This window comes from Monodon monoceros, unplaced genomic scaffold, assembly GCF_005190385.1.
Source record: "Monodon monoceros isolate NGI ecotype Baffin Bay Population unplaced genomic scaffold, NGI_Narwhal_1 Super_Scaffold_22, whole genome shotgun sequence".
In the NCBI taxonomy this organism is placed as follows: domain Eukaryota; kingdom Metazoa; phylum Chordata; class Mammalia; order Artiodactyla; family Monodontidae; genus Monodon; species Monodon monoceros.
Window position 1 is genome coordinate 125,590,511 of NW_021703779.1, and position 26,063 is coordinate 125,616,573.

The following is a 26,063-nucleotide window of genomic DNA, read 5'->3' on the forward strand; positions in this document are numbered from 1 at the left end:
GAAGCCACAACAGTGAGAGGCCCGCGTACCGCAAAAAAAAGAAAAAAGATGTGGGGTGTGTGTGTGTGTGTGTGTGTGTATATATATATATATATATATATATATATATATATATATATTATATATATATATATAATATACATATACATACATACAATGGAATATTACTCAGCCATAAAAGAGAATGAAATAATGCCTTTGCAGCAACATAGATGGACCTAGAAAATATCATACTAAGTGAAGTAAGTCAGACAGAGAAATACAAATGTCATAGGATATCACTTATATGTGGAATGTAAAATATGACACAAATTAACTTATTTATGAGACAGAAATAGACATAGAAAACAAACTTATGGTTACCAAAGGGGAAACGGAGCGGGGAGGGATAAATTAGGAGATTGGGATTAACAGGTACACACTACTATATATAAAATAGATAAACAACAAGGTCCTGCTGTAAAGCACGGGGAACTCTACTCAATATTCTGTGATATCCTATATAGGAAAGGAATCTGAAAAAGAATAGATATATGTATATTTATAGCTGAATCACTTTGCTGTACAGTAGAAACTAACACAACATTGTAAAGCAACTATACTCCAATAAACGTTTTTTTAAAAAGGAAGATTCACATACTCTGGTGATGGAGACGATGCTACCGTCCATGGTCCCCTTGTGAAGAGAACCTGCCGCAAGGCAGGGAGGACAAGGTCTGGATAGTATGGGGCAAGAACTTCATTCTGTTCTGCCACACTGCTGGCTTTGGGCAACCTCTTCCACTCTCTGGGATTCTGTATTATCTGTCCAACAAAGCAAAGGGACAGGTGATCACTGAGGGACCTTCCACTTATGACATTCTAGGAGTCTCAATGTTTTAAGACACCCAACCAAGACTCTCTTGACCATCTTGGAAATATAAGTTGAATGTTTTTACCACTGGGTAGACTCATAACAACCTGAGCAACTATACCAAAAGGGTGTGCATTGAGAGCTGGTGTTCAACATTGAATAGAGGTTGAATGTGACATGTCTTAGAACTCTGTTCTTGATTTTGATGAGCCCCAAATTTGAAGATAGAAGGTGTATTTACCAAATTTTCCAACAATACAAGGCTTGGAGAGAAGGATGTAGCCATTATTAATTGCAGCATCCTTGTCAAATTCAACAGAAGACTTTTTAAAGGGTCACATAGAAAGCCATCCTGTTTTTAAAAAATAAATTTTGTGCCCCTGATTCAAGATCTCTGGCTCAGAAGAAGCTCAAGAGAAAAAACCCTAGTAGGGTTGACCACAAAGCTCAGAAGGGGTCCAGAGTGTGATGTGGCTAGAGAATGAGCTGTCCAAAAGGAGGAGGGAGTGACTCTCCACTGAGCAGACTGGGCCCAGAGTCTCGAGCTTAGTTCTGGGCCACACACTTGAACAGGGTTGGAGACAACCTGGAGTGTGAAAAAGAAAACTAGCAGGATAGGTGAAGAGGAGAGATAAGTGAAAGGACTGTTCATCACGGAGAAGAGCAGATTCTTGCAGGGGACATGGCCACCCTCCGGAGGTCTCTAAAAGTCTGTCCTGGTGTGGAGAGAATAAGCCTGCCTGCTTATGGGCCCCAGAAGGAAATCCTAAGATGAGCCATCAGGCTGCAAGTTAGAGGAACCAGTTGGTTCCTGGAAAGGTGGAAAGCTGTTTTGTCAACATCAAAAAACAAGTGCCTTCTGTGGTCCCTGATCCCAGTAACAGATTGGACTTCTTCATGAGTACATTCTAGCTGTGAGTCTAAGGAAGTGTTCCCTGATGACTGTAGGACTAGATGTCAGGGATCCTGCAGTGGGTCCCCTGGCCATTGTGGAAGGCCAGATGAGTGAGCTGTACCCTTCAGAGGCTGAGAAGTCTTTTTCTTACACTCCTGGCCACACATTTGCTCATCATTCATTCATTCAACAACCCTTTCCTGAGAACCAAAGAAGACTCAGACCTTGTCAACAAGGAGCTTCTGGGCCAGAAGGTCTCCTGTGGAAGCAAGATGCCCCCCTGAGCTATGCATCAGCAAGAACTGTGCTGAGAGCAGAGAAACCTTTGCACAGAGGGCTGTCCCTCTGCTATATGACCCCTGTGCTGGAGATGGAGGCCGTCTGTCAGCTGGAGAGCTGGCCCAGCCTGGGATGCGACATAGAGCCCCACAGGAGCTACACTCAACACCTTGCCTGGGACTGAGCCGTGACTTTAACATCATTGGCACCATGGTGTTTGCAGCATCCCCCTCTTGCCTATCACCAGAACCATAGTGGCACTTGGTGGCATCACAGGCAGCAGAGACACCAGGGAGCCCTCCCTCAAGGAGGTGTGCCTCACCAAGGGTGAGAATGGCCAGACTGCAATGACACCAAAGCCTTGGAGATGAACTTGCCAATTAGTATGGAAAAGAATGAGGTCCCAGGGGCTTCAGCACTCTGAATCTGTCCCCTCTCTTTCAGAGCAGCAAGAATTTTGGAGGCAGCCTGGAGTTCCTCATGAAGCAGGAGAGTCACTGTGGGCCCCTGAGGGCAGAGCTGATGAGCCACAGCCCAAATCTCCACACTCCTCAGTATTTAACTGGCAAATTCATGTACCATGGCATGGAGGTGGATTTGGTTACCAGAGACGCTGTAAGAATGCACAATGTGGAGCTTGTTTGTCAGTCCCCCTCTCACAGGGCTCCCTGCTGCCTCCTTCCACTGGTCTGGGGTAGAAGCAGCCAACAGCCCCTTACCTCATAGTTTGCATACATAACCCACTGCCTTGCACACCTGGGCTAAAAGCCCAGGCTCATGTCTCTTTGGGCTGGGGGCTCCAGTTTTGCCTGGGCATACCAGGAGAGGAATTATAAGTGTTTGCTCTCCTAGGGCTACTGGCTAGCCAGGGCATCACCAAGCTTCCTTGGCATCCTTCCATCTGAGCTGACCTGTGAGGCTGGTGAACCACAGGTGAGCTTGGGTGCAAAGCTGCAGAGGCAAAACTGATTGCTCCAGGGGCTGGGCTCCCTGTATTGGGCTGCCCTGGTTGGATCAACTGCCCCTGGCTGCTCTAAGGTGATTTGGCATTTCTGCCCCTGCTGCAGAGGCCATTTATCAGCCTGATAGATATTTAATCTGCAACCAGAGCGGCAAGCACAGTGATAGCTGTAGATAGAGGCCAGGGGAGACTCACAGTCCACACGGACAGGGCTGACTTTATCATGGACACATAGATAATGAAGGGAGTTGATGATGAAGCTGCCTTTATGATCAGCATGAAAAGCCCTGATGCTCCATGGTTCTGCAGTGCACTGTATGCATTTCAACAAGGAGACAGGCAGCAAGTAAGCAGGCAAAGAGGCTGGGCAGGGAGAGGTTCCCCCCTCTGAACGTAGTAAGCAGGGCTACACCCTCCATTCTTACTACTGCCATTGCTGCCACCACCACTGCTGCCAGGGCCTTCTCTGGGCTCCCTCCACCCCCACAGCACATGCCAGGGTTTCCAGGGTCTTCCTAAAAGACTCCGAATCTCCTGTGGAGGAAGGAAGAGAGAATGGCCACTGATGAAGGTTCAGAGGATGTAACTGATTGTTCTTGGGATTAGTTGAGGCAAAACAAACTGGGCAGGGGGTTGGATCACAGGGCCAATCAGGTTCTGCCTTTCACAGCAGGTGTGTGGGAAATAGGCTTACGGTTGCTTCTGGAAGACCAGAGTTCTCCTTACATAGGACACCTGTTTAGTTTCAAAAGCTAGCTGAGAGGGGCAACTGCCTGCAGAAAAAGACCACCGCAGGATATTTATGATGATCTCCAATGTTTTTTTTTCCTTTTGCACTGCCACGAGACAAGAGGAAATAAAAGGGGTCAAGGAGCCATGGTAGATACCTCCTGGGTGAACAGGGCTCTCGGGGAGGCCAAACAGTTACCCCCCAAGTTATCCAACCAGCCACCACAAGTCTGTCCAGCTGAACTGAGACAAAATGTTGGCTGGTTGCCTGGGAATAGAACTTGATGAAAAACGTCTGGAAGGCCTCGAGCCTACCAGAGGCAATGCTGCAGGACTTTCTCTTCAAGCCTGGCTGTATCATTTGCTTTGTGGATAGTGGCGGGAGGTTGGTGACTAGGGACCTACCTTTCTTCAGCTGCACGCATTTAGAAACTTGTATCTCTTTTTAGAAACATTGAGTCTAATAAATATGTATACTTATCTATTTAAATCAGTAATACTGCTTCTGGGCTAACTGACTTTCAAATGTCAGTCCAACCTTGCAATACTCTTATTATGTTTTGTGATAATAAAGTATTATGGATAAATGGAAACACAGGCTACATTTTCTTTGATCCAGTTAGTGACGTTTGTGAGAAGCCAAGCTGTAAGACCATGAGGCAGTAATCTCAGTGCCACTATTCCCTCAAAGTTTATTTAAATTGGAACGAAGTGCAGGGCAATGGTCAACTGTTTCTGATATGCTTATCTCGTAAATTTAAGTCTTGACGGGGAGGGTCAAGAGCTTGGTGCGAAGCCTCTCTTACAGGGCTGGCTGCTCAGCAGGCCCTTGGAGATGCTTGTGAAATAAATAGGTGAATGAATGCCCAGCTCCTTATCCCCAACCCTCTTCTTTCCTAGGAAGTTTGACTGTTTCTCTCAAAATTTTCATTCTCATCTGCCAGCTTGTCCACAATAGTGTGGGAGTCGTGAGAATAAAGCTGGCTGAGATCCAGGATAATCTAAACTCGGTGTGTAGGTCAGCATTTTACTCTTCTTACAACTTTTCCTTTTTTTTGAGTTGTATTCTTATTGGAGTTTCTGCTCCTTCTTTCAGATTCCAGGTTTTTTAAGCCCTTTACCCTCAGATTTGTACTGTGCTTGCAATTGGTGGAGTCCTTAGGCTTCTGGCTTCGGCCCTCCTTGATTTCACAGGCTTCCATTTCAGCTTGGCTAGCAAGGCCAGCTCTGCCTGAGATTTCATACCTGGATGAGCAGCAGCTGGCTTTGTCCCCTGCTCATCTCCCAACAGCCACGCTCTACTCTGTAGGCTCACAGACACCCTGTGCTTGGGTCCCATCTTGGACGCAGAGGGCCTTCAACTGAAGGAATTCCAGGCATCTGGTGTCTGGCCCCAGTTTATCTCCCACTGACACTTCCCACACACTCCGCCTACAGGGGCCAACCCCAAGGGCAGCTTGTGTCTTCCAACCTTTTTGCCTTTGCAACTGCCTTTTCTTCTCCCTAGACTGCCCTCTTCAAAATGTATTAACAGAGTTTCCATTTTCAAATCTCAATTCAAATAACAACCTCTTCCTGCAGCCTTCCCTACTCCTTAATGGATTCCAAGAATCTTTAAGTTGGAAGAAGGCTGTGAACTTCTCTAATCCAATACCCCATTACACAGACAGGAAAACTGCAGCCCAGGGAGGGTCAGGGCACGCCAAACACCACAGAGCACATCAGAAGCACAGCAGGGACTCAAATGACACTCTCCTGACATTTTCATTGCCTCGTTCTGCTCCCTCTTCCGCACCAGGTTGCCAGTTGTCCCTAAGCAGTAGAAATAAAGCAAACACCTATAAAGCCTCACTGCTCAGAAAGATTAGGGGAAATATTGGAAGAAAACATTTCAAAATATTAATCGTGGCGATCTTCAGGTGGGTGGAATGTAGATGACATTTTCTGCATCTTTCTCTTACTTGAAATGTTTCAAATGTTCTTTAATGAGCATATACTGCTGGTAAAATGGAGAAAGTCAATACATATGCAAAAAATGAAAGAGGAATACGAATAGGAGGAGGAAGTTTGGGGGAGTGTGGGTGTGGGAAAATTTTGGAGAGCCCAGTGCTTCTTTAACAGACCTTACACATCCCTCATGGGTGGAGGAAGCAAGCCAGCTCTCCTTTAGATTAAGAAACACACAGCTCTCACGTCAATCCCAGCCCCAGCTGTGTCCCAGGGCAGAGGCCGCCTGTCCCAGAATTACTGATCTCCTGACCCATATCTGCAGTGGTGACTTCATGCTTCATCTTTATGGATTTTTTGGGTTACTGGGCACCCTTGCAAATACTGAGCTATCATCTATTCAGTGCCAGGTTCTAGGGTGTGGGCTATGGGATGAGTGTGATAGAAACAGGAATCAGATGCCATTGCTGGCCTGGAGGGACTCTCAGTTAAGTGAAGGAGACAGATGTACACACACAAATGAGGCAAAAGCGGGATGGAGGGGGCTCAGCAATCCCACCCAGATGCCTGGGGGATGACATCAAGCCTGCCCATGCAACACAGCTGTCTTCATGGAATGACATCGCAGCAGCTGCTTTCATGGCTGCAGGAATCGGCTTAGCTCCTGCCTGCTGAGCTTGGCATGACCAGGGTGGATCCTCACAGGCATACGTCGCCCCCTTCAGAAGAGGCCTGAGCTCTGGGACTGAGACCTCATCTCCACAGTCTTCTACCTACATCATCAGGGGTGAAGAGGGCCCATGTCTGGATCCGGTAGGGGTTCTTTGAACAGCCTCCCTGCAAAATGCTGAAGTACGCAAGCTGAGTGGCCCCTCGAGCAGTGCACTGGGCCTGGCACAGTGGGCCTTTGCCCTGCTTTAGCTCTTGGTTTTGTCTCCTTCTCTCACAGCGCACCCACTCCACCTCCAGCTCTCTGCTCCTATGGGCAGGACTGTCACAAAGCTGCATCCACTTGGCTTTCCTCCCTTCCTCTTTCTTCTTGCTGCCAGGGAGGCCTTTACAGCCCTACCACCAACCTCCCCACTGCCAGGAGTGAGGCCCTTTACCAGCCTGGCAAGCATTGCAGAAGAACCCGTGTTCTGCTTCTGAAAGCCAGGGCATAGCGGGTCCTCAAAACTGTCTTTCTGGAGTCCCCTGGTGGTCCAGTGGTTAGGACTCTGCGCTTTCATTGCAGGGGGCACGGGTTCGATCCCTGGTCAGGGAACTAAGATCCCATAAGCAGCACGCAGCCCAAAACGAAAAAAAAACAAAAGAAAACCCTGCCTTTCCCTGCTCGTGGCTAGGTGGGGGGAGGTGCACAGTACAGGAACATTGGAAAGTAGGACTGCCAGGACAGTAGCTCTGGGCCACCAGGAAGTGGAGCTGGAGGGAGGCTGGCCACAGTGGGATCTCATGCACTGTTAGAACCATCCCAACCCACTGGGCTGTTTCTCAGAGCAAACTGAGTTTTCCCAGTGTGAATGGACTCTGTGCTGGACGAGCAAAGGGAGTGGGGAAACCAGGAATCTACGCCAGGGGCTGGAGACTTCAGAGGACATGGCATTGGATTGGGCTCAAAACTTTCTGGGTCAGTGAGGATTGGAGCTGGCCCTTGCAAAGTGCCCGGGCCTTCCACAGAGAGCAAAAGGGCTGTGTAAGTAAAGGTCTCTGGGGACAAGATCTTCAGTGTATCTGGCATGTCAGGTGTGGTGTAGGAGGAGCACCCAAAGGGCCCGGGATAGTTCAGGTCCCATTGGGTTGAGATTTGCAGCTTCCATGATATGCTTGTGGGCAAGGCTGGGCTGTTCCACATGCCACTACCCCTCAAGTCACTGTGGCCCAAGGACGCAGGGTGTGGCAAAAGAGGGGCCACCCTTATGCATCCCTCCTGGACATCATCTTCATTTTCTGCTATCTTTGTGAGTGATGATGAGCCCTGATGGTTTCATTCGAGTTACATGAGTTTATCAGTTGCAGGGCATGAAAGACAATATTTACTGTGCTGGCGCTGAGCCAGAGTGGTGGGTGTGTGTTTCCTGCCACTGGAAGTATGTCTTCCATTTGGTTTTGGGTTAATTGTGGCCCCTGCAGACATGCAGACAGAGCCAACTTGCACACCTGACAGTCGGAGCCTTTCTTCCACACGTCACCCATGCACACACCCACCATCCTCAGCTTCCTGAGGGTCCTCAGAGGCCTCAGGTGGGCTGGGAGATATGGAAATAGGAAGCAGGGCTTCCTGCAGTCAGTGCTCTAAAACAACATGCTATTGCTTTTAGAGGGATAGGAGGTGGGAGGAAGAGGGAGAGAAAGAGAAATTACTTGTTTTTCACTAGGAAAGGGGCTTAGGAATCATATTTTCAGTCAGTGCTTCTGTTATGGGCTGAATTGTGTATCCCTAAGATTCATATGTCGAAGTCTTTATCTCCAGTATCTCAGAATGTGACTATGTTTGAAGATAGGGTCTTAAAAGAGGCAATAAAATTAAAATGGGGTCATTAAGGTAAGCCATAATCCAATAGGACTTGTATCTTTATGAGAAGAGGACATTAATACAGACATATACAGAGGGAAGACCATGAGAGGACCCTGGGCCATCTACAAGCCCAAGGAGAGAGGCCTGGAACAGAACCTGCCCTCTCAACCCTCAGAAGCAACCAAGTGCCCACACCTTGATCTTGGACTTTTCCAGCCTTAATGACCCCAATGCATTGCTGTTGTTTAAGACCCCCAGTCTGTGGGACTCTGTTTCAGCAGCCTGAGTAAACTGATACAGTCTTCTTTAATGCTAGGAAGTCTAAACATCACAGGACAGCTGGTTAAACTGCAGATTCATGGGCTTATGCTCAGATACTGTGACTTAGTAAGCCTGGGATTGGGGCCCCCTGGTTATGCTTGCTCAAGAAGCTCCGCAGGGCACTCTGAAGCATATTGTCCTTGGGCCACACTTTGAGAAATTGGGACTAAGATATTGGACTTGGACTCAAAAGTACTCAGTTTGAATCTCAGCCCCCAAACTTAGTCATCTTGTGACCTTGGCCAAGTGAGGTTGCTTTCTGGGCCTCAGTTTCCTGCCCTGTAGAATGGGGTTAACACTTCCTTTCATACCTAGCCCATAGGATGCTGATGAACATGTATGTGAAGAGAAAAGCTCTGGTTTTCTGTCAGGAATGGTGTCTTAGTCGGGACTGCCTTAACAAAATCCCATAGACTGGGTGACTTAAACAACAGATATTTATTTCTCACAGTTCTGGAAGCTAGAAGTCTGATATTAAGGTGCCAGTATGATCGGCTTCTGGTGAAGACTCTCTTCCTGGCTTGTAGATGACCAACTGACCAGCTTTTCACTATGTCCTCACATGGGGGAGAGAGAGAAAGAGAGAGAGAGAGAGAAGGAGAGAGGAAGAAGAAGAAGAAGAAGAGGAGGAGGAGGAGGAGGGAAGGGCATGAGCACTCTCTGGTGTGTCTCCTTGCAAGCGCACTAATGCCATCATGAGGGCCCCACCCTCAGAACCTCATCTAAACCTAATTTTTTTCCAAAGACCTCATCTACAAATACCATCATATTGTGGGGTTATGGATTCAACATATGACTTTTGGGGGACACATATTTCAGTCCATTCCAATAGTACCCATGAGCTTGCAAGTCCAACTTAGACCCTATATGTGATTCCCCAGATCTCTGAGACTCAGGGTTTGCCTTTCAAGTGACTGCACCATGAAATCAACCTTGAGTCCTTGCTCCTTCTTTGATTCTTCCTTAAGATTACTCACCCTTCCTGAGCAGAGGGGCTTCTGTGGCTTGGTTGCCCCAGAATGGAGGATATGGAGATAGGGGTGGGTGAGTAGCTGGTGGGCCATCAGACAGGCCATACTAGTAAAACTTTTCTATATGCAACTCAAAGGTGCTGGGGCTTCCTTAGGTGATACCTGATCTGGCACCAGGCCTTTCTGGAGGGCTGTCTCAGCATATTGCTCAGACATCAAAAGGTATAAATCCAAAAGCAAAAATACATTGACAGTTAATATGGCATTTCACTGAAGACTTCAAGGAGAGGCCAGGGAGCTATTATATATCATAAAGGAACATTTATTAAATACCCTCTTTAAACATGTTGGCTCTTTTCTGAAAATTAATCTTTTATGGTGGCTGCCTCATTCCTTTTTTCTCTCCCCCAACCCTGTGCTCCTCAGCCTTTCTAGCCTCTCAATCCATGTTCCAGCTCAAGCTTTGGCAGAGCATTTTCTCAGTCAGAGACTATTGCATGTCTGGGAAAATCTAATGTCCCTGTCTGCCAGCCTTTCTTCGTGGGCTATACTCCCCACCTCCTAATCACAGGCCCAGTTGGCTCTGGGTATGCTGTGTGAGCACAGAGCCCTTAACCATGGTCTTTTTCATAGTGGAGGCTGTTTCCATGCCTTAGTTCCTGCAGGCCAGGTCCCTGTCTCAAGCCCACTCCTTCCCAGCTTCTGCTTTTGCTACACATCAACCATGTATACAGTCCAGCACCCTCCCATCTCAAAGTTCATGGGGCAACATTGTTGGAAGGTTCTCAGTCAGGAGTAATTTAGACCAGCTTTTCATTTTACAGATGGGAGGATTTGGGTCCAGGAATAGGAAGGATCTTACCCAAGGCCCCACAACAAGGTAAGCAGAGGATCACTACAAAGGTGGTGACAAATACCAGTTGGGCTTTCACAGTCAGTTCAGAGGCCTGAAGTTGCTGGGCAGGAGCACCCTGGGTCTGCAGGGAGCTGGAAGCTGATAGATCTGAAGCACCCGCTGGAAGCAGAGCTATATCTTCCAATGTTTAATCAGGTCTGGCCCCTCCTGATCCACCAGGTTGCCAATGGTCCTGGATAATTGGCATTCATTCTGGCAAATGAATCTCACCTCCCCTCACCATCCTTGCATCCCGTGTTACCCCTCACACCATCTCTGGTGTTCACCTAATTCTGTCTAACTCCTTCCCTCTGCCTAACTCTGGCTGTCTTTCTGTCCTATGCTGTGAGGTGAAGTGAAATCTGAGCCTGAAGGCAGGAAGAGAAGGACATGGCGGGGAGGTTTCTATTGCTGAGGTGGCAGGAGAATGAAAGGGGTTTGTTCTGCTGGGAATGTGGGCTTGGCAAGGGAATTGTGGTTTCCTGCTTCAAAGCCATTCTCTGACTCTTGGTTTCTCTCTTGGAAAGGCCTGGCAGCACTGTGGGGTGGAAAAAAGCATGGTGTTGGGAGTCTGGAAAGCTGGATTCAGATCCTGACTTGGCTTCCTCCTCTGAATGTGGCCTTGGGCATGGCCCAGACTCTCCCTGGGCCTCCTTCCTGTCTTCCTGGTGGGGCAAGTCACAGCCCCTGCACAGACTGGAGGTGGCAAGCAATAAGAGGTGGGAGGTGCAGCATTCAGCCCTGTGCTTTGCATACAAAGGTCCTGCCTGTGTGGGCACTGGCTGCCAATCTCCCAGGCTAGGCTCTTCCAGACTGTAGTCAGAAAATATGATAAGGGGGGCCTCAGGCCTTTCTGCCTGGAAGAGATCGTGGGAAGATGTTGCCCAGTTGGTGAATTTCTAGCACCATGACATTGAAATGGCATTGGTAAGGCAGAAATAGACAGACATCCTGGGGATGGATCTTCAGGAGAATCAGGAACCAAGGTTAGTGTGCCTGTGGGTAGAGGTATCTCTGTCTCTTGACTCCCCATTCCACTTATCTTCTTGCTTTCAGGTGGACTTCTTTAACACTTGGGGGAGGAGAGGGACTGTCACAGCAGGCATCTCACTCTCTACATGTACAGATGTGTAGCAGCAGACCTGGCAGAAGACCTCTGAGAGTGTTCCCAGCCAGAGCATCCTTGTTAAAGCCACTGTCACCTCCCCCTCTGTAACTGGTCTTCCTGTGTTATGGACTGCATGTTTGTATCCTCCCAAAATTCTTTTGTTGAAGCCTTTATCCCAAATGTGATGGCATTAGGAGGTGGGGTCTTTGGGAGGTGATTAGGTCATGAGGATGGAGCCTCATGATGAGATTAGTGCTTTTATAAGAAGAGACATGACAGAGCTTGCTTCCTCTCTCTCTGCTCTCCACCATATGTGGGCACAGAAAGAAGATTGCCATATGCAAAACCAGGAAGAGGGCTTTCACCAAGAACCCAACCGTGCTGGCACCCTGATATCAGACTTTCAATCTCCAGAACTGTGAGGAATAAATCTTCTGTTTAAGCCACTCAGTCTATTGTATTTTGTTACAGCAGCCTGAGCAGACTAATACACTCTTGGCTTGCCTCCCAACCTGTTCTTTGCTCAGCAGCTAGAGTGACTTTTTAACCACTTTACTGAAGTATAATTGATGTACAGAAAACTGTATGTATTCAACATATACAATTTAATGATTTTGGAGTTAAGTATACAGTGTGAAACCATCACCACAATCTATACCATAAACACATCCGTCACCTCCAAAAGTTTCCCTTTGCCCTATCTATCTATCTATCTATCTATCTATCTATCTATCTATCTACCAGCTACCTACCTACCTATTTTGATAAGAACACTTAAAATAAGATCTACTTTCTTAGCAAATTATTAGGTATACAGTACAGTATTATAAGCTACAGGCACCATGCTGTACAGTAGGCCTCTAGGGCTTATTCGTCCTGTTTAACTGAAACTTAGTATCCTTTGACTAATAACTCCCTGTTTTCCACTTCCCTGAGCCCCTGGAAACCATCATTCTACTCTCTGCTTCTATGAGTTTGACTATTTTATTCCTCATATAAGTCATATCACGTAGTATTTGTCCTTCTGTGTCTGGCTCATTTCACTTAGTATAATGTCCTCCAGGTTCATCCATGTTGTTGCAGAAGACAAGATTTCTTTCTTTTTTTTGAGACTGAATAATATCCCATTGTGCATATATTTATATACACCACATTTTCTTTATCCATTCATCTGTCATGTCAGTGGACATTGAGGTTGCTCTACATCTTGGCTGTTGTGAATAATGCTGCAGTCTATGTGGGAGTGCAGGTATCTCTTCAAGACCCTGATTTAATTCTTTTGGATATATACCCAGAAGTGAGATTTCTGGATCACATGGAAGTTCTAGTTTTAGTTTTATGAGTGATCTCCATGCTGTTTTCTACAGTGGCTGCACCAATTTATATTCTCACTAACAGTGCACATCTTCATCAATACTTGTTTCTCTACATCCCATCCCTACCAGCACTTATTTAACTTTTGTTTTTTTGATAATGGACATTTTAGTAGGCGTGAGGTGATATCTCATTGTGGTTTTGATTTCCCTGATGATTAGTGATGTTGAGCACCTTTTCATGTACCCATTGGGTATTTTAATGTTTTATTTGGAGAATAAATGAATTCAGGAAAGCTGCATGATACAAAGTACAAAAGTCAGTTATGTTTCTATACACTGACAATGATCTATCGAAAGAGGAAATCAACAAAGCAATCCCATTTACATTAACATCAAAAAGAATAAAATACTTAGGAATAAGCTTAAGCAAAGAGGCGAAAGACTTGTACACCCCATACTACAAAGCATTGATTAAAGAATTTTAAAAGACACAAATAAATGGAAAGATGTCCCATATTTATTAATTGGAAGAATTAATATTGTTAAAATATCCATACTACGCACAGTGATTTACAGATTCAATGCAGTCTTTACCAAAACCTCAATGGCATTTTGCATAGAAATAGAAAAAAATCATAAAATTCATATACAGCCACAAAAGACCCCGAATAGCCAAAGCAATTCTGAGCAAGAAGAACAAAGCTGGAGGCATCACACTTCCTGATTTCAAAATATATTACAAACCTACTGTCATCAAAACAGTGTGGTACTGGCACAAAAACAGGTATATAGATCAATGGAATAGAACAGAGAGCCCAGAAATAAACCTTCACATATACAGTCAAGTGGTTTTTGACAAGCATGCCAAAAAATACACAATGGGGAAATGCTACTGGGACAGATGGATTTCCACACACAAATAATGAAATTGGACCCTAATCTTACATCATATACAAATATCATCTCACAATGGATTAAAGACCTGAAAGTGTAAAACTCTTAGAAGAAAACATAGGGAGAAATCTTCTTGATATAGGCCTTGGGAATGATTTCTTGGATATGACATCAAAAACAAGGCAGCAAAAGCAAAAATAGACAAGTGGGACTACATCAAACGAAAAAGCTGCTGCACCACAAAGGAAACAATCAACAAAATGAAAAGACAACTACACATGGGAGAAAATATTTGCAAACTACATATCTAATATTGAGTGATTTTAAAATGCAAATTAGCTCTCTATCCTGCTAAAATCTCCCATGGTTACCTATTGCAGAGAATAAAACTCACCCTTCTTATCGACCTCCAAGGCTCCAAGTTACCTGGCTCTACCTACCACTCCAACCTCATCTGGTACTACTCTTGCCTCATTCCCCATATGCCAACCCCATGGGATTTCTTTCCTCCTTTTCCTTAAATAGACCAAGCTCAGTCTCTCTTTAGAGCTTTAGTATTTACTTTTTCATTTGCTTGAAAAGCTCTACCTCTCAGATCATTATGTGACTGACTCCTTCTAGTTAATCACTTTCAACTCAAATGTTATTTCCTCACAGAGGCCTTCTCCGAACCAGCCAAACTAATGCAGCTACAGGGCTATAAACACGTTGTCCCGAGTCTTCTTCCTTAGGGCACTTATCAATCTCTGCATTCTCTCTGTATGTGTGTTTGTTTACTTGCTTTTTGTGCATCTCTTCCGCTTGAATGTAAGCTCCACAGGGCCAAGACATTGTCTCCCTTGACCTTCACTGTATGTCCAGTGTCTGATACTCAGCAGGCACTAGGAAATGTTTGGGGAGTGAATGAATGAATGAATGAGCAAGTGATGTGTAGAAGTTATTCAAGGAAAGGGAAAGGTGAGGAAGGCAACCTTATATAATCCCCTAGGCAGAGTTAGACACCCTGGTCTTTTAGCCCTCATGCTTTGATCACAATGTGTGATAATGTACTTGCTATATGGCCACCTCCCCACCAAAGATGCTAAACCCCATGAGGGCCAAGATCATTTCTGTCTTATTCACCACTGTATGATTTGTGTCTCAGTATACCTGGTACAAAAGGAGGTCCTCGATAATTTTTTGTTCGTTGGTTGAATCTATCCTCTTCAATTGATGGAGCATAGATGGAATGAAACCCGACAGAACTATCTTTTACAAATGAGAAAAATGAGACCCAGAGAGACTTGTCCACTGTCATACCCAAGTCAGTCCAGAATGTAGGTGTTAGCAGCAGGACTATTTTCCTGTAAGTGATTTAAAAGTTAGCTCAAGTGAGATGGCTTTTCAGAGCTGAGTAACTAAGCAAACAGAAGGCCAATCTATTATTTTTGCTTGGAGATGAAGGGAATCTAATTACAGAGGCAAAGGGCATACTCGATGAAATACCACATCATCCAGGGCAGGACTAACCTGGCAAGATACAGGAATAGAGCAGCTACGCTGAGCCCTGGAGTGCAACTGCCCACCCTAATAAGATCCAGACTATCTTTCCACTCTTCCAGTGCCTCCTCTTCCCAGAAACACCAGCCAGATGCCCTCATCCTATAGAAGGTATTGCCCCAAGCATTTGATGTGGCGGTCACTGGCAAGGTCAATGTTTGCTTAGGCCAGGCTTGCAGAGGTCTTAAGATCTTAAGAAGACAGGCTTTAGAGTCATACAGATTTAGATCTGAATCCTGTATTTTCTACTTACAAAAATTGACCATGGTCAAGTGATTCACCTCTCTGAACCTCAGTTTCCTCCTCTCTAATTTGGGTATAGTAAGAATAAGATCTATTATGCAGGGCTTTGTGAGAATTAGATGAGAAAATGTGAGTACTTATGCCACTCTGGGTTCATGTTCTTGGATCTTTAGATGTCTGCCCACTTTGCAGTCAAGTGACTTCTTATGATCTTTAAGGATAGAACTGTTGTGTTTAAATCTCTTGGTGTCTCATTTGCTCCCAGAACAAAGCTGAGCATAGAGTGGGTACCAGTGCAGGCTGCCACCTGTCTGGGATCGAAGACTCAATGAGGATAGGAAGAGCTGTTGCCAACAAGCTGGCACACTTTGTTTTTCACATGTGTGCAGTTGAAGTAGGGGATACCATGCCTAACTCTAAGGAAACAGGCAGACCAAACTTCTGAGGGGACAGGCAAGCAGGATGGCTTGTTTTCAGGTTACCCCATGGCAGTTACAGTACGTGAAGGCAACTCCAATACAGCAGAGTTGTATTCTGGGACGAACAGTGCTTTCCAGAATAGATTCACTGGTAGGTACATGCAGTTACTAAGCACTACCTCTGCCCCAGTCTGTCACTTCTTGACCTAGGCTACTAGATACCAAACTAATAGGAATGGAGATGGGCCAGGAAGCCATGGCTCCTGTGTTCTTAGCTACAGGAAGCAAGTCCTTGGCTTGGAGATCTGAAACACAGGCAAGGGAAGAGACAAGATTGAGGTTGTGGAGAAAGGATTGGTCTAGAGCACTGTTGGATTAAAGATCTTGCCTAGAAAGGAGCCAGAAGCAAAGCCTGCTCCTTGGCTGCAGCCTGAGCTACAAACTACCACCCAACCAACTCGGAATCACTCAAAAAGCAAGACCGTGATAGATTCAAAAGCTGCTTTTTTATTGCCTGAAATGGAGGCAGGGCTGACTTTGGAGAAGATGCTTATTTAGTTGGAAGTATCACTGTGAGCAGCTGTACTGATTATGTCCATAGTAAATATTGATATATGGTAAATCCCAAACCAGCACCTATATTTGTACAGCCTCCCCATCTATCACAAGCCCCAGCCATGCTTGTGATGAAATGCAGAGTACATCATTCATTGGAACCCATTAAATTGGAGAGAAGATAGTCATCAAATATGGTGAGGTCTAATAAATGAATTTAAATTTGGTGTCTAGCAATACTTTATTCCATTGCTTATCATTTCTCTCTTGTGTCTTCAATCTCTCTTGAATTTTTATTCCTGCCCAATGACTGTCCCAATCTTTTCCTTCTCTTTATCAACAAACTTTTTTAAAAAAGTAGTCTGTTCTCACTCCTTCTTGAAGCCACAGCAATAAAGTTACCACCACCAACACCACTCTACATAATAGTTCTTTCACAAACATTGAAGTGACCAAATCCAGAGGTCTCTTCAATCTTTACTGATCTTGAATTCTTGGTCACCAGGTCACTTTCTCAGGTTTTCTCTTCTGGTGTCAATGGCATCACACTATTCATCTAGATTGTCTTTGCTCTCTTCTTCACTTATTCTTCCTCCTCTTAGGTGTTGGTGTTCCCCAGAGGTCTTCCATAGGTCCTCTTCTCATTCTACAGTCTCTCTAGGAAAGAGCATGTTTATCTACATATTGATGACTTCCCACCTTTATATTTAGGCTCTTGAATGTGAGACCCTAGGTGGTCTCATTCATGTCCATGGCTTCATTTATCATCTATATGCAGAAGACACACAAGCTTATCTTTAACTCACAACTTTCTTCTGAACTCAGACCTATATGTCTGGACTGTCTACTCTACACCTTAACTTGGATATCCAACAGGCACCTTAAATCACACTTGTCCAAAACTGATCTCCTGCCCTCTTTCAGTGTCCCAATCTTAGTGAAAGCTGTATCAGCCACTCACTTGGCCAAACTAAAATGTGGGTGTCATCCTTTACCTCTCCCTTTGCTTCATGCCTCCTCCCATACCCTGCTACTTAACATCATTGCTCTTAAGATAAAGACAAAAATATTTAGTATGGCCTACAAAGCCTTATACATCCTGGCTCCTAGCTATTTTTTCCACCATATTTGGCACCATATTCACCCATGATCATGCTGCTTAAAATGCAATGAGCTTATTTCTGTTCCTTGAACACACCATGCTTTCTTCTACCTAAGGCTTTTACACTGACTGATGCTTAGATCTTCAACTACTTAATCCCTCCTCATTCCTTAGATCGCAGATAAAGGGTAACTTCCTCAGGGAGCCCTTCTTGGACCTTAGTCACCCTTAGACCATGCCTTTCTCCTTTAGAGAAACTAAAAAAATTAATAGACTTTATTTTTTAGAAAGGTTTTTGATTCATTGAAATATTGAACAGATAGTACAGAGAGTACCCATATACCTCTCCACCCTTCACAGTTTCCCCTATTATTAACATACTACATTAGTGTGGAACATTTGTTATAACAGTGAGAGTTATAATATTGACACCTTATTAACTAAAGTCTGTAGTTTATTCAGATTTCCTTAGTTGTTACTTATTGCCCTTTTTGTATTCCAGGATACCACAACATATTTAGTTGTCTAAATATATGTCTCTGTAGGCTTCTCCTGACTGTGACAATTTCTCAGACTGTCCTTGTTTTTGATGACTTTGAAAGTTTTGAGAACTGTTCAGGTATTTTGTACAATACCCCTCTATTGGGATTTGTCTGATGTTTTTCTCATGATTAGACTGGGGTTATGTTTTCTGGGGGGAGCAGAATCACAGAAGTAAAGTGAATTTTTAATCACACAATATCAAAGCAACATACTACCTACATCACTTATGATGGTTGAAGTTGACCTTGATCACCTGGCTGAAGTAGTTTGTCAGGTTTCCCCACTGTGAAATTACGCTTTTCCCCCTTTTCCACACTGTACTCTTTATAAAGAAGTTACTATGTGCAGTGCACACTTAAAGAGTAGGTGTTTAGCTTCCCTTCCTTTAGGGTAGAGTATCTACATAATTTATTAGGAATTATTCTGTGTGAGAGGCTGTCTCTTCTCCCCCATTTACTAACTTATTCAATCATTTATTTATATCACTATATGAATATTTACTTTACACTTTGGGTTATATTCCAATGCCACTATAATTATTTTGTCTTTCAGTTGGCTCCTTTGTGTCACTTTGACATACTCCCATCATAGAGAGATTTTGTTTTGTTTTGTTTTTAGCACTTCTTTACTTTCTAGTGCTACAAGTTTCTTGGCTTATCTTGTATATTTTCTGCCCCTGCCCTAGAATCAGCCATTTCTCCAAGGAGACCTGGTTCCCATTATTGGAGAAAGAAATTAGAAACCAAGATTTAGGTGCTAGGTGTGCTTTCTGTAGAGCACTTTTATTAGTTGCAAGTTTACATCTACTTGTGTGATTATCTAATAAATGTTTTTCTCATCCACAGGGTGTTCCAGTAAGGTGGGGACCATGTAGGCTTTTGTTCTTATTGTGTCCCTAGTGCCAAGCACAGGCTCTGCTACATAATAAGCATTTAATTGTTTCTAGATTAAAAGCAGTGTATGTTTCATGGAAATGTCATCCTCTTGATCATCCAGGACAGAAATATCTGAGTAATTTAAGTCTTAATCATCTTTCTCACTCTTCACTTTTAGTCATCAAATCCTGACAATTTCTAGAATGCATTTTCTAATTTCCACTCTACTGTGGCATCACTTCTAGCACATACTTTCTATCTATGGACAACCACAGTAGCATGTGGTATCCATGCTGCTAGTTCAATCTATACTTCATATTGCTACAAAATTAATCTCTCTAAAGCACAGATCTGACAAAGATACTTCTCTAATTAAAAACCCATTATAGGAATGGAAATATATACCATGACATCATTTGTGAGATGTCAATTCTCACAAATTGACTCATATATTCATAGATTTTATTTATAGAATTACTGATTTAACACAATCATGTCTTAACCATGACAGTTTTTTTAGTAGAAATTGACAAACTGTTTCTAAATGGAAATCTTTATTAATCAAGATAGTGTGCTACTGGCATAAGTATTGACCAAAATATCAATGTGACAAAATAAAGATCCCAGAAGTAGATGCACATTTATACAGTAATCTTATTTTTTTGTTGTTGTTGTTTGTTTTTTGCTGTACGCGGGCCTCTCACTGCTGTGGCCTCTCCCGCTGCGGAGCACAGGCTCCGGACGCGCAGGCTCAGCGGCCATGGCTCACGGGCCCAGGTGCTCCGTGGCATGTGGGATCTTCCCGGACCGGGGCACGAGCCCGTGTCCCCTGCATCGGCAGGCGGACTCTCAACCACTGCGCCACCAGGGAAGCCCTACAGTAATCTTATTTTTGACAAAGATGCCAAAGCAATATAATAAGAAAGAAAAAAATATTTTCAACAAATGGCACTGGAATAACTGTCCATCGATATGGATAAGGGAACATTGAACCTAGCCTCACACCATACACAAAAATTAATTTGGCATGGTTCAGGGACCTAAATATAAAGTAAAATACCATAAACATTTTAAAGGAAATCATGGAAGAATATCTTTGTCACTTGGAGGTAGGCAAATGGTTCTTAGCCAGGACACAGAAAATACAACCAATGAGAAAAATTGATAAATTAGACTTCATAAAACTTTAAAACTCTGCTCATCAAATGATACTGCTAACAAAGTGAATAGGTAAGCTATGTAAACTACGTAAGGTAAGCTACTGGGGGAAATTATTTTTTTAAAAACTTATATTTGACCAGGATATGTAAAGAACTTCTACAGCTGAATGATAAAAAGACAAACAGCCAATTAAAAATGGTCAAAAAAATTGAAGAACGCTTCACAAAAGAAGATATACAAATAGCCAATAAGCACATGAAAATTTGCTTATGTCATTAGTCATCTTGGAAATGAAAATTAAAATCACAATGAGATACCACTACACACTCACCAAAATAGTTAAAGATAAAAGGACTGAAAACACCAGATACTGACGAGGATGTGGAGAATGAGGAACTGTCACACATTGTTGGTAAGAATGTCAAATGATATGATCACTTTGGGAAAAAGTCAAAAATCTGGTTTCTTATAAAACTTAAAATTCCACTCACCTTATGATGCAACCATTCAACTCCTAGGTATTTACCCAAGAGCCATGAAAATACATGTCTATAAAAAATCATACAACAAAGTTCATAGCAGTTTTATTAGTAATAGTCTAAAACTGGAAACAACGCAGGTGTCCATCAACAGGACACTGATAAACAAACTGGATAGACTTGTATATACAAACAGGATACACAAACTGGATAAACAAACTGTGGCATATTCATCCAGTAAAGCACTGCTCAGCAATAAAAGAGAATTACTGATGCACGCAGCAGCATGGATGAATCCCAAAAGCATCATGCTGAGTGAAATAATCTAGACACAAAAGAGTACATTGTTGTTCAGAATCAGATTTCTGCTTCCTCCAGACAACACTGTAAAAGAGGCTAGTATTAGATTGTGGCTTCCCTTTGCTTTCCTCTACTTGGCAAATCTAAGTTAATTTTTCCCCGAAATACTTATCCATTTATCTCAACATATTTACATACTGATTTGAAATACCTCCTTTATCATATACTAAATATTCATATATTTGAGTACGCTTCTAGATCTGTTCTGTACACTAATTGGTCTCTTCTGTCACATCTCATTGTGGTTATTGTGATTTTAGAATAGATTTTAATATTAGAGTGTGTCCCTTATTTGTTTTATAAAAACATTTCTAGCTATTATCAATTGCTTATATTTCAGATAAGCTTTAGAATCATCCTGTCTAGGCCCCCTAAAATCTATTTGGGATTATGTTAAATCTGTAGATTAATTTGGGGAGAGTTGACCTTTCTTTGATAATGAGGTTTCTTACATAGGAATAAGCTCTCTTTCTTCATTTATTTAAATCCTTTTAGATGACAATGGAAGTTTATAGTTTTTTTCATATAGGTGAAACGTGAAATGGCCAGTGAGGCTGGGATATAGCAAAGCAAGGTAGGACCACCAGTTCAAAGCTCCTCACTGAGAAGAGAGCTAGCCTAGGAAAGACAAAACATGAGGATCCCTATCTCTCTCCCCATATGGCATCAACCCCCTCTTCTGGTCTGGCCCCTTTGTCAGTTTAGCTGTTCACTAGTCATTTGTATATTCTTTCTTCATCTGTACTCCAGAAATTCCATTTGGGGAAAAGCATAATGTTCTATATCCGCACTGTCCAATATGGTAGCCACTATTGGACAGTGCCGACCTGGGATACTGGTTTCTAGGTAAGCCTGGGGTTTGAGAGGTGGTATGGTGATTCTGGTTATTCATATGAGCACTTGGGACACCAAAACTACACCACCAGGAGGTTTTTAGTTGTCTTTAGCCCCAAATGTCCATATGCACTAATTCCATTTATGGACAGGCTCCTCTTGACTTCCCCTGCTGGCTATAACCTCTGGCTATATGAGTGCCCCTGGGGCAATCCTGGCTCAGCCAGGGAACTCTCTGATGACTCTTTAGACAGACAGAGTTCTCCAGCCTCCTTAGTTTCACTCATTATCTCTCATCAGACTTTGATGCTATGAGCCAGGGACTTGGATAATTTGCTTTGCTATAACCCCCACCTGGAGGCAAGAGTACAAGCCTCTCTAGGCCTCTCGACTGTCACTGCCACATAGGCTGATTGGAAAATGGGAAGAATATCCAAAGCTGAGGTAGAGCTGTACACCAACATCTGGGCTGAGGCCTGGATTGGGGAAGGTATCCAGGAACTTGAAGCCCTGTCCAACTGCTGCAAGTAATCAGTGAAAGGGTCCAGCCAGCGGTCAGTGCCATGAGTCACAGAGCAAACAGAGCCAGGGCCAAGCCACAGGTCAGCAATGAGACACTGAGATTCTGGGATCAGGCAGCCCCTTCATAGACTTGGCCAGGAGGGGTAGCTGGGGAGGCTAGAAACACAAAGCAATAAGGGAAAGAAGGGATGCTGGCAGATACCAATCTTCTGGCATCCAGAGTCACTCTAAAGAGGGTTGGTCATTTGTTCTAGAGAAGAGCTCACTTGCAAGTCTCCTCAGAGCAGATCAGCTGAGGCCAGAAGCCAGATGAGTGGCTGGGCCAGGAGGGGAGTCATAAACAGCAAAGTTAGGAGGAGACATACCACTGATTTGGGAGAGAGGCTTCTCTGGGTCTGGACTGGAGATCTAGGTTTCTTGGTATGGACCTCTGGCCAGACAGAGGCTGATTAGGGAGAAGAGTGATGAAGGGATCAGCCTTGTGGGAGAATCCATGCCAATCCAAAGTGGGCAGAGGCCCTAGTTGAAGTCAAGAGTTCTACACTGGTTAGTGTAGAAATGCTGGGTGAGACTGCAAGGACTTGTGGTGTCTCAGATCTTTCTATTGACAGTTAGGGACTGACAAAGGGCTAATAGGAATCTCTGGGGTCTGTGAAACCCTCAAGGTGTGTCCTAGAATCTGGGACCATTCCTAGAACTCCTCTCCCTTCCTGCCACTCTAAGGCCACTGTTTGCTTCCACTACCCTCCCCTTGCTCCTTTGGGCTCCTCTCCTTCATTTGGGCAATGACCTGAGAGAGTCTTCCTGGTTCCCACTTTCATTTCTCCTGCCCTAAAAGAAGTCACCAGCCTTTTGTATTAGGGACTTCTGGGGAATGTTTTGGAATCTTCTAAAAGTCTCCTGTACCACCCTTTGTCTCTGGTCCTCTTCATCTACTCCCTCTTCCCCAACTTCTCTGTTATAGTGCCCAGAACCCATGCCTTATGGTTCCTCTATTATCCTGGAGAGGTAAGCTCACCACATTTCCCCCATTCTCAGCACTTTTCTATTCTCTAGATCTACAGGTTTTTGCTTCCAAAACTTCTTTCTAACTTTTTATCTAAACAAACAAACAACAACAACAAAAACGGATGCCTATCTCCCAATCAGACTCAAGTGAGTCATTCCCACCTCAGGATCCACAGGTCAAGCAACCCCAAAGTCCCTGGGTCCCTATCCTCACCCTACAGAACAAAATCGTTATTGGTCATTTCCTACAAGGAGCCTAGACCAGAGCTACAGTGGAGGACTCTGATGTTGGGTCTGATTTCACAGCACATGTGGAAAAAACATTTACATATGGTTGTTTAGAAATCTGCTTATGCTCTTGGAATATTCTCTTAAACATTCCATTCTGGCATAATTCAGTTTCCCAAGTCCAAATCCTAACAGAAAACATTTTGAAGAGTGGTGATTGCTAAGGAACCATCCAACATATATTATGAATACCATACGTTTTGGCTTTAGAAGGCAAAGAACTTAGGTTTGGAGAAGGAACATTTAATCCCTCTTGATTGGGGAAAAGACAATCACAGGGTTTCGTGCTGGGAAGCAGCCCATACCTGGCCATTTTTATTTCCCTTTTGGATTCTCTCAGATTCCTTAGAAACAAAGGCAGAAGCACTATGATGGGAAGAAAATGGCATATTTGATTAATAACTTGAGTAGAGAGGGCTGTTAGGAAACAGCCACAAGAATGATTCCTTCAACATCACAATTCATGATTGGGGAGGATGGTGTCAAAGGAGAGATGCCCAAGTTGTTCTTCCTTTCTTTCTTTGCTTGAGATAGCCATTAAAAATTTGAAGGAAGGTCAGTACCTTACATAGAAACCAGCAGATTAAAGAAAGGGAAAGAGTAGACAAGTACTAAATTGATCAGGTTAGGCTTAGCAAGGACATTTCATTGAAGTTCCTAGGGAGTTGTGTTTCTCTAAACCTTGTTTTAATTGTGTATCCCATTTACTCATTTTAGTTTATCTTGATGCCCAGCTGTATTAATTAGGTTAAAATGGAGTAGTAAAGTTTATTAACTTTATTTACTTAGCCATTCCCCAAAAGAATTTAACTATTTTTACCAGAGGACATAACCAAGACTCTGATACCTGCTACTTGGTGACTGTCCTAATTGCAGGATAATTCTAGAGAGGAAACAGCCATCTTTTGAAAGTCTGCCTATACAATCTCACATTTGTAAAATACTGGTGATTCCCAGTGTGTTTGATGGACCTGGAGCCCACTTTAACTTCCTTGTGATGCGGGGGGCGGTCTGTGGGGAACAAGGTCCAGCTGAGACTTCTAACCTAGAGAAACTTGGATACTTCATTTGTGCCATTTATGACTTTTGAGGGATTATTGGTGTGCCTGGCTTTGCCTTAGAGATTGGCCCTCTGTTGATAAACCACATATGGTCTTGGAAATCACAGAAAGAAGAGAGACAATAAATTATTCTCTAATTGACTAGAACCAATGAATCTGACCTTTCCTGAGCAAAGCTATGAATCTTTTGATGATGAAGCTGCCACTTGGCAGATTAGTCATTGTCAGATTTGTAAAGGGCTGACCTACCCAGACACAACAGCTTCCCAATACTAACAAGATGGAGGAATCCATGCTCAAAGACACTGCTAAACCTACCTCTGCATATTGGCAGTGATTTTCCTGCTTATGTGTGCTTGGGGGGAAGGGGAAGACTAGCAGACAGGGCAGCAATGATTGGCAAATTGGTGAAGATCAAGGGCTAGCTAGGTCATATAGGCATCAACATTAGCATAGAGTACCAGAGTTCAGAAACAACCAGGAAACAGGCTGGGTCAGGCAATGGGAGGAGGAGTCATAAATGTCTCCTGAAAAACATTTAAGGGAGGGTGAGGAGCATAAGAATTCCGGAGTGCTCATGGCCTTCCACTCTCTAGTAGAAAGCTGTGTGGCTGAGGCACAGCTTGGTCATCCTGGGGCCCTGGAGATACCTGCACAGAGACCTGCATTCCTGAGCTGCAGAGGACATGGCCAACCACTCCTTTAGGATGCACTCGATTCTGCTTTGGTGGGAACAGCCCAGACTAAAGGTTCAACCATGGAGTATGTCTCATCAAGCAAAGATACCTTTTTCTAACACCTACATTGCTCAGAACCCTGTGTGAGGCAAGGTCAGGCCAGGGCAGTTGGAAGGCACTGGTCACCAGTGCCTCCCCATTGCCTACAGGACAGAGACCAAGCTCCTCAGCCACCTCGAGAGCATCCATGAGCTGAACCCAATCCACCTCTCCAGGTTCATCTGTCACCTTTGCCCCTCACTTACAAAGCTTTATTTTCAGTCACATGGATTGATTTGCTGTTCTCCAAACTCATGCCCCTCCCTGCTACTGTGATTTTGCTCAGGCTTTTCCTCTCATCCATCTGACAACTACCCCTACCCCTCACACCTCCCTTACCTACTCATCCTTCAAAGCCCAGTCCAAATGCCACTTCTTCCAAGAAACCCATCCTGATACCTACACCCTCTGCTTCACTTTTCGTCTGTTTAGTGGCAGAGCTAGGTCTGTGCAAGTGACCTGAGGGAACTGTTGGCAAACAGGGACCAAAGCTGGCCCAAACCCTGTCACTGCAACAAGGCTTGTCCAAATCCTGGTCTGGATCAGGTTCCAAATACACTCTAGCTAGAATGAAATACATTCCTTCCACCTCAGACAAGTAGAAAGTCTTTTCT